This window comes from Petromyzon marinus, chromosome 28 (genome assembly GCF_048934315.1).
Source record: "Petromyzon marinus isolate PM22_M1 ecotype Great Lakes invasive population chromosome 28, UKy_Petmar_22M1.pri1.0, whole genome shotgun sequence".
NCBI lineage: Eukaryota > Metazoa > Chordata > Hyperoartia > Petromyzontiformes > Petromyzontidae > Petromyzon > Petromyzon marinus.
In genome coordinates, this window is record NC_133694.1 from 5,424,652 (window position 1) to 5,434,899 (window position 10,248).

The window sequence follows — 10,248 nt, forward strand, 5'->3', positions numbered from 1 at the left end:
TCCCGTGTGTCATTCCAGACACCACACCTTGTTAAAGGGGGGGGGGGGTGGGAGGGTGAACAGACGGCCATTTAAGTCCGTGACTAACATGAAAGTGGTGGGCAGTGACGCAGCCTCGTGAAACATTTCCTGCCCACCTCCTTCCCCCCCCCCCACCACCACCACCACCACGTGTGCCTTTTGTCTATAAATCCATCGCCCTCTGCGGTTTTGTTTCCTGAAAAAAAATCTATGGACGTTGTGTGTGCCAGGTGGGGGCGGGGGGGGTCTCGCAAAGTCGTTTCTGTCGCATACCTTGACTCCGATCTCGCATTGCAGGTGGAGTGACGAATCGCTCTTTGCGAACGCGCCAGGATATTGCAAAAATGATAAGTGTGACTGTCTCGGATTAGATTTGCATCGCGTTCACTCTCCCCCTCCCCCGCCGCCCCACCACGAACGTTTGTTCGGTGACGTGTTTGTGCCGTGTTTGTGACGTTTTGTGACGTGTTTGTCACGTGTTTGTGACGTGTTTGTCTTCTCGGGCCGTGCACCTTTTGGCTAATTTGCTCGGGGGACGCACTCACTGCGCAAGAGTACCACGAAGGCGCCATGTTACGCACACGTGTGTGTATATTGAACTTCTTTCGCACCGTACGTAGCCAACCGCGAGTGGGTGAGTGGGTCAGTCTACGTATATTTAATTTATTTCGCACTGTACGTAGTCAACCATGAGTGGTTGAGTGAGTGGGTGAGTGTATGTGTGTACTCATGACCGGCTCCGGTTTGACAGCAGAAGTCTCACTCCGAGTCACTCGAGGGGCATTATCTTTCCATTGGCTGCGTAACGCTGTTTGGAAGCTACCTGGTCTGTCGCTCCACACGAAGCTTCGGGTCTTCTCGGCCACGGTCATGCCCTTCCTTCTCTATGCTTGCTAAACGTGGACCCCCCTAATGGAACATCTTTGCCGGTTAGAAACATTTAAGCTGGCCTGCCTACGATCCATCCTGGGTTTAACCAGGCTGGATTGTGTGAGGAGCTCACAAATCCTTGAAAGATCTGGACAAAGTCCCATTGGTGAGCTCCTCTGCCAGGCAAGGCTGGGCCATGTAGCCCGCATGCCCAATCACCGTATGCCCAAACAGCTTTTGTTCGGTCGGATAGAGGGGGCTAAACGGGCTAGAGAAGAGATGGAGTGATGTGGTACAGGAGGATGCGGAGCTGAGTGGACTTGCCGATGACTGGTACCAGCGGGATCAAGATCGGCCTCTGTGGAGGAGGCTCGTACTGGGCAGTTGGATGCAGTCGCCCTCCAACAACAACGGAGGGCGGAGGAGCGACGCTCACAACAACGAGCGGAGTGCCGGGTGGCTAAAGCACAGCAAGTTGGCACAGTAGGGGGCACAGGTGGTGGATCGGCCAGTCATCTCAGTGAGTCGACCCGTGGCACCTGGGTCTGCCCCGTGACCTCCTGCCAGCAGGCGTTCAACACTTCACATGGCCTCAACGTGAACCTAGCCTGGCACAAGCGCCGTTGTGACGTCACCGACACTTAGTGGCGAATGGCGGTTGTTGTTGTTTGTGGAACTTCTATCGCACCGTTACGTATCCAACCGTGAGTGGGTCAGTGTACGTATATTGAACTTCTTTCGCACCCTACGTAGTCAACTGTGAGTGGATGAGTGTATTATATTAAACCTATTTCGCACCGTACGTCGCCAACCGTGAGTGAGTGAGTGGGTGAGTGTATGTGTGTATGTTGAACTTCTTCCGCACCGTACGTTGCCAAACGTGAGTGGGGTGAGTGTGTGGGTGAGTGAATGAGTGGGTGAGTGAGTTGGTGAGTGAGTGGGTGAGTGAGTGAGTGGGTGAGTGAGTGTGTGAGTGAGTGAGTGGGTGAGTGAGTTGGTGAGTGAGTGGGTGAGTGAGTGGGTGAGTGAGTGGGTGAGTGAGTTGGTGAGTGAGTGGGTGAGTGAGTGGGTGGGTGGGTCAGTGAGTGGTGAGTGAGTGAGTGGGTGAGTGAGTGGGTGAGTGAGTGAGTGTATGAGTGAGTGGGTGAGTGGGTGGGTGGGTGAGTGGGTGGGTGGGTGGGTGAGTGGGTGAGTGAGTGAGTGGGTGAGTGAGTGAGTGGGTGAGTGAGTGAGTTAGTGGGTGAGTGAATGAGTGAGTGGGTGAGTGAGTAAGTGAGTGTATGAGTGAGTGGGTGAGTGGGTGGGTGGGTGAGTGGGTGGGTGGGTGAGTGAGTGGGTGAGTGTATTTGTGTTGAAATTTGTTGCGTTGCGTCTCCGTGTGATGATGGGTGACCTTGCCGTTTCTCGTGTGCCCCCACCCCACGCTGTGGAATTAACGTCCACTGGATGTTCGCTCTGCTGATTCCCCGCCGCCTCCTAGTTTTATTTATGTCGAGCCTTAAGACGCAACTTTATATATATATTTTAATCCTTTGTTTTGGGGATGGATTTCATTGGTTGTGTGTGCCTAGCTGCACGTGTGTGTTTGTGTGCGTGTGTGGTTTGTGCAGCGCCTTGCGAGCCTCCGGGCGAAAGGTTGCGAGAGAAGTGTGCATTTTTTGTTTGCTTATGTTTACTATTAATTTTATAATATAGTTTTTTTTTTTTGGGGGGGGGGAGGGGTGTTATTAATTTGCAGTCGATTTCAAATTCGGACGACGCCGCGGGCGCACGCGGCCAACTTTTTTTTATTTTCTTTCGTCGAAAAACGACGAGACGGCATCTTCGCAGCGTTCGCCGGGAAGACACCGCCCGTGGTATCTAAAACTATTCTTACCTATGATTGATTTACACACCTGTCAACCCCCTATCAGTGCTCTACCTTAATACAAACCAATTCAGACCGTATTGGTCACCCCGTGCCCCTTATAAATCTCAACGTTCATCCAACAAAGTCCCATCACAAGTGAAAAAAAAACACAAATAGACAAAATTACAAAAAAATGCGCCCGTATTGAAACGGCGTTACGCCATATGGACCCGGTACAAGAATGCGGGGTAAACCGCATGGCTTGACAGGTATGGATTTACCAGTTAAGGCCCACTGAGCTCTACGGCCTGCAGGCCATCACAAATGGTAGCTCATCGAAGTGGCTTATCATCGTGTGGAAATGTAAAGCCGCAGCAGCCAAACACTCTAAAACGCATGCTGAAAAATGTGGAGGGAACGGAGGGGGGAAAAAACCCCGGAGGACCCGGAGAGAGAGAAAAAAAATCCATCCCGACCACATGGGACAGCGAGTGAGAGAGAGAGAGGGAGAGACGTCGCAAACTCGAAATACACAGCAGGCGTCATGGTCGGGATCGAACCCAAGACCTGCTGCGTACCACACCACCGTGCCGCTCATGGCATGAAGAAGGTCGACCGTCGATCGGGCATAGCACCGCGATCCCCTCGCAGCGGGAGGAGGCACGACCCCACCGCTAGGGCCGTGTTCCCTGGGGCCACGGCCCATTGCAGTGACGGCATCGTAGCGACGGCGGTCACTGAGCGCGTGTGAGTCACGACGCTTAGCCACAAAGCAGCCACGGCATATCCTGGGAATGGCATCGGCAAGATCCCAGTAGTCGTTCTCAGACACAAGGGCGTTGTTTTCGCGGGCAGTGTTCGTTTAAGTCAGCACATTATTTTATTGCTTAATCGGCCTTAGTCTAGCCGGCAAGAACCCGTGGAAATGTCGTCAAAGGCTTCGTCAGTTTGATGTCCCCCCCCCCTCACCTCCGATTAATACGGCTGGCGAAATAAGTTAAATATACATACATATAGTGGGTTTTATGTATTCATTATCTTGGTCACGTGACTCTAGTCAATGGCCACCTTTGCAATTTCAATCAATATTCAGACGGTGGATGCCACGTGGTTTTTCTCTTCGTCTAGCCGACACAAATCATGGAATTGTTGTCAAATCAGTCGGAGGGTATCGCTTAGTCACCCTCCTTGTCGAGTCGACTCATGCAGTCAAACATTTAGCCCACCCTTGGTTGTTAAATGTTGGTGTGAGGGGGGACACAAGTATGCCGCTACCACCACCACCACCACGAGGTCAAACAATTAGTAAACTCACGATGTGTGTTTTTTAATGTATATACATGGTGCCAATTACCAACCGTCCTTTGGTCCTTCTAAATTCACTGCAGTCTCGAGTAACGTCGCGAAGTCACCTCGCTCTGCGTCGTCACTGAGACTCGTTCATTTCGCCTGGTCGTGGCCTGGTCACCGTTCGGTGGAGAGTCTTTAGTCATCTTCACCATTGATGATTTTTCATTCGACTCCGAGTCGTCGTGGACTAAAGTATTTTTTTGTTTACTTTTAAACGGCACTTCAATGATTAACATTTTCGCCGCGAATTTATTTTTAAGCAATAATGTGTGACGCCTGTTCCTACTCTGCACCGCATCTCCTTCTAGACGTGGTGGCGAGATGTTGACTACCTCGCCCCAGTATACAGAAGGTCGTGGGTTCGTCCCCGACCCTGACGCCTGTAGATTTGGAGTTTGTATGTTTTCGCCGTGGTCGCGTGGATTTATGCCCTCCAAATTTAGAATGAAAGTGCGTTTAGAGTATTTGGCTGCTATGAATTTCCACCTAAGCCGCTTCTCATTCGGCTATCATTTGTGGCCAGGTCGCTTCTGACAAAGAGCTAAAAAGCTCAGTTTATCACGCAGGCGTTCGGGACCAATATCATCCATACTATAGTTTTTTTTGGGGGGGGGGGTTAGATCGCGTAAATATATAAGTGTGTCGTTAAACCCGCCACCACCCAACGACCTTCGTCGTCTGCGCGCGTCTACTTCCTGAGCCCTGTTCGCGTCGTAGAGTCTCAAGTAGCTCAAGGCGTCGGTGGAGGGAGGAAGGGGGGGGGGGTGCTGGAGTCATAACACCCCAAACGTTTTTGAAGAAATAAAAATAGTGGTGCATGCACGGAATGATTTCAGCTGGAATTGTCCGGAGTGGGGGGGGGGCGCTGAGCTCCGGAAAGTATTTTCGAAAGGCGAGACGGACTTCTCCGCCTCCCCACCCCGCCCCCTTCCTGCCAGCTAGTGAGCCGGGAGGGAGGGCATCAGATCATTACTGATTTGGCTTTTTGAAAATATTCCGTGAGAAATTAAACCCTGGGTGCATTAGACACCTGCTCCAATTCCAATCGCAACAAACGCTCTCGCTGCATCTCCATCGTGTCTGTATTTATCTCTCTCTCTCTCTCATGGTACTACATCACTACGTATTTTCTACGTTTCTGTCATCTCAGCAAATTCTCCACCTCTCGTCTATACCTAGTCTGTTATCGCGTTAGGATTTTAGCGAATTAAAGGGGACGGGGGGGGGGGAATGAGAGAACGATCACCATGGAGATGGAGCGATAAGATTTGCTCATGCAGGTGATAGATGGATGATTGTGGCATCTCAGAACCGCGAGAAATGGAATAGGTCTACATCTAACAGTGGACAAATGATGATGAACGTACTGTATATATGAGGCAATGCCTCATTCAGCCTTAGATCATCGGAGAAAAATGATGTTCCGGTGCACCAATTATAAAGTACCTTATTCACGGGAATCATTATTAGCAAATATTGAGCCATCAGGGGTGCTGCTGCTATGGTTATCACATTGGATACAATCCACAAGATCGCCTGGTCGATTTGAGCTCCGGGCGCGGGCAGTTGAAAGGACGGGACAGGTGGATTGAACCCCGCCACGCTCCCCCCCCTAGAGCCTCTGTCCACTCGGCGACACAAACGGGTTGCAACGAAATGCAGCGGTGTAGATCGGCAAGTCGCGCGTCGCGGTGAGGGTCAAATGCGGCTTGCTCCAACCACTGGTTCTTTCGGTAAAGTCACGGAGAAAGAAAATGAATTAAATGTTAGAATACGACGTTTCGATTGCAACACAAGCAGTCGTCATCAGGTAGAACTAAATTTGAGAGAGAGACAAAACACATACACGGAGACGCACAGACAGACACACAAGCAGAGATACACTCTGTGTGTCTATGTTGTGTGTCTCTCTCTGTGTGTCTCTGTATTGTCTCTCTCTCTCTGCTTGTGTGTCTGTCTGTGTCCCCGTCTCTGTGTTTTGTCTCTCTCTCAAATTTAGTTATACCTGATGACGATTGCTCGTGTTGCAATCGAAACGTCGTATTCTATTATTTAATTTATTTTCTTTCTACGTGACTTTACCGAAAGAACCAAAGAGTAATTCCTGCCGTCACGAAAGCCTCAAATAAAGTTTTTACTCCAATCTCTTCCAAGGTGTCAGGCCAACGTGGAAGAGTGGGCTCTCCCTCTCTATTCCGAGTCCCTTCCATCAGCAGTGGTGTTTGAAAGCCAATGCAGGGCCGCGCCTTTACATTATAATTGAGTTATTCATGAATACTTTAAAGGTTAATGTTAAACGACTTAATGGAATGCCACACGTGGTGTCCGCGTGTCTCATCACAAGCGGTGGTGAAGCGGTCACCGCGCAGCACTACGAACCCGGTGAAGGCAAGAGTTCGATTCCCGCTCACGCCCAACAATACCAGCGATAATAATTTGAACCGGTCCTGGGCTTCCCCTATGTCAACTCGGCCTCAAATGAGTACACGGCGCGATGCGCAAACGTAAGCACTGTGGAGACACCGGCGGTCGGGCGTGGTGCTGGCCACCCCCCCCCCCCTCGTGCGCCGTGCCGGCCTTCGTGGGTGCTACTCGCTAACAGCACTTGCCCCAACAGTCTGTTACAGGCTACACGGGGGATCTTTATCTGTGTGTGCTCGCTAACAGCACTTGCCCCAACAGTCTGTTACAGGCTACACGGGGGGGATCGTTGTCTTTGCTTCAACAAAAACCCTCCGTAGCTGTGCCCCGTGTCGCAAACCTGCTGGCCAAATCTCCGACGCGTCTTCGTGGTCGGCGCCGCGTGTCGTTCGTGCACGAAACGTCCGACGTTGCGCTCCTCGGAGGGCGTCAAATTTCGTTTCCCCAGGCGCGTGCATCGAAACGTCGGACATCGTTGCCCGAACGACATCACGCCCGGGGGGGGGTACAGCCTGAGAGCCGCACGCGCGGCACGGGCCCGTGTTGGAACCGAGGCATTGGGGGTGGACGCTTTGGGCTGCCGGCAGCGACGGGGAGGATTGAGCTGCTTGCCAGATGCCTGCCACGGAAGGGACAATCGTCAGCCTCCCAGGCCAGAGTGCTGCTCGCTCCACTCACACTCGCTCACTCACACTCGCTCACTCACACTCGCTCACTCACACTCGCTGTCCTTTGGCACGCGCTCCATCTCCCAGCCCTCACGACGCACACCCCCCCCCCCCCCCCCCCCCAATGTTTCTGTATTTCCTTTTCATTGACTGGGTTTTAAATGTCTTTTTAAAAATATATATTTAAATAAACACAAATGTTTTGTCATTAAAGAACCCAGAATAAAGACGGTCGCTGTCATCGCGCGCGCTTCCGCGGCCGTCTGGAACGCTCTCCCCTCCGATAGGAGGAAGCCACTTGAGCTATGGCACTGTTCAGTCATCATCGAGATTGACAAGCTCATTTCTTTAGGAGTGCTTTTTCGCGTTTAGTTCCTTGTTCCTTCCCCCGCACCTCCGATGAGCACGGTTGGCCACGTACGGTGCGAAAGAAGTTCAACGTGCACAGATACAAAGTGGAAGTTGCTAAACGAAGGGGCGGAACAGCAGATAACGTGTAACAAGCTCAAAGGTTTTATTTTCATATATGAAGATAAAGAGCACCCGTATAGCCTTGACAGACTGTAGGGGCAAGTGATGTTAGCAAGCACCTATAAAGGCCGGAACGGCACACGAGGGGGTGGGTGGCCAACAACCACGCCCGGCCGCCTTTGTCTTCCTAGCGGCGATGTTTACACATCGCACCAGGTACTCATTTGAGGCCGAGTCGACCTAGCGGAGGCCCAGGACCGGTTCAGATAATCGTCAATGGGTGTTGGCCGTGAGCGGGAACCGAACTCGGGTTGGCCAGATTCGCAGCGCAGCGCACAAACCGCTCCACGACACACACACACGTGACGCTATACTACACACACGTGTGACGACACACACACACGTGTGACGCTACACTACACACACGTGTGACGCTACACTACACACACGTGTGACGACACACTACACGCACACATGTGTGACGTTACACTACACACACGTGTGACGCTACACAACACACACGTGTGACGCTACACTACACACACACACACGTGTGATGCTACACTACACACACGTGTGACGCTACACTACACACACACACGTGTGACGCTACACTACACACACGTGTGACGCTACACTACACACACACGTGTGACGCTTCACGAGACACGTGTGACGCTACACTACACACACACGTGTGACGCTACACTACACACACGTGTGACGCTTCACGACACACGTGTGACGCTACACTACACACACACACGTGTGACGCTACACTACACACACGTGTGACGCTACACTACACACACGTGTGACGCTACACTACACACACGTGTGACGCTACACTACACACACACACGTGTGACGCAGGCCCTGTCATTGCTCACGCACGCCACCGCTGTCGGAAGCGCCACGGGGCTAGCGTCGCACATCCGTCTCGCTGTGGAGGGGGTGGGGGGTGGTGACCGGGAGGAATTGGGGATCTAATCTCGTCGGCGTGTGTGTGTGGACGTCTCGAGGCGTGGCGGTTAACGACACCCGTACGCGAAATTTATTATCAGCGGGCGAAAATAAATGTCGCTCATCGGAGCCGGTTGGGAAGGGCCGAGGAGGTGTGTTGCGGGCAGGTCTGAGAAAGCGTTCAAGGAAAAAGGTGGGGAGGAGGGGGGGGGGGTGTTTTTTTAAACTTCGTGCAAAGTTTACAAAGGCGAATGTCCGGTACGTAAATACTCGCCTAATGATTCTACTGTAATCTGTTGAGGTTCGTGTTTTATCCAATTATTTTATGATGATGATTAGACTGTAGGATATTGCACATGAGCTAGCCAAGGGATGCTGAAACAAGAAAAACACTGAGGTAGTGCCTCCCATAAACCCTTCCCAATTCTCATTTCTGTTTCACTCTCTGCGATGCGGTTGTGCTGCATGATGCCGGGTGATGCCTATGAATGGGGGTTCAAACCTCCCCACCCACAGACACATCCCCCATGGGACAAAGGAGAAGCCATGCAATTACTTTTGAATTATTTGGCTGCTAATTAATGTCCACGTGATAAGCCACTTCATTGGGCTAACGATTGTGATGGCCAGGTCGCTTCTGTAAAAAAAAAGAGCGATATAGCTCAGTATGGGCCTTACCAGGTAACATTGAAATAATAATTTAGTAAAACTTGCTCACACCACTGATGGCGAAAGGCCCTTCGGCTTGAGGGAGCACCTTTGAGATGTCCCTCTCGAGGTTACGTTTGGCCTCCTCTCCCATGCTGACCACGATATCCCGGGAAAGTGGCTGGAGTCACCACGGGACTCCGACCTGCTCACCGCTCGATGAGCCACGGCACGGAGAGAATCGAGAGCTCCCCTAGAGGGCAAATTTGGGATTACCTTTCCACCCATCGGGTGGATGCTTGCAACAACAGCAACAACAACAAATTAAGTTCGCGGTTGGTGGGAGGAGTAAATAGCCTGGCCCTGCGACATTCAGTGGCCAATACATCTCCGCCATTTGACTAAATTGCTGTGGTCTGTTGCATAAAACATCCTCATTGACATCCCCCCCCCCCGCCTTCCCTCGTTTGTAGTCTGAAGCGGTATAAACTGGAGGGGATAATTACTTAAGATGTTTTACGGCTCAGGACACTGACCTGACATCAATTACAATAATTGTTTGGAAGTAAATGATTTTGAACTGGCCGTGCAGTAAAAGGTTAAATGCACATTCCCCCAATGACTTGCTAACGTGCAATGACAACTCACGATACTGTATGTATGTATGGATGTTGAACTTCTTTCGCAACGTACGAAGCTAACCGTGCTGATCATCTCATCTCACGGTGTACACATACTTGTATTCTCCGCGGCAACACCCAATGATTAATTTGTGTCATGTACAAATATTGTTTGATCAGAATCAGGAATCTTTATTTATCCTGGGGGAATCCGATGAGCTGTAAAGCTCTTTCTCACAGATGTCCAGTAGGGGCACGGGGTCAGGACGTTACAACAACAAAACCGATAGGAGTCCAAGGTAGATTAAATGTAAGTAAGCCACAAAAATAAAAATGAATAGAGTATATAAGTACATTCTTGATTTGA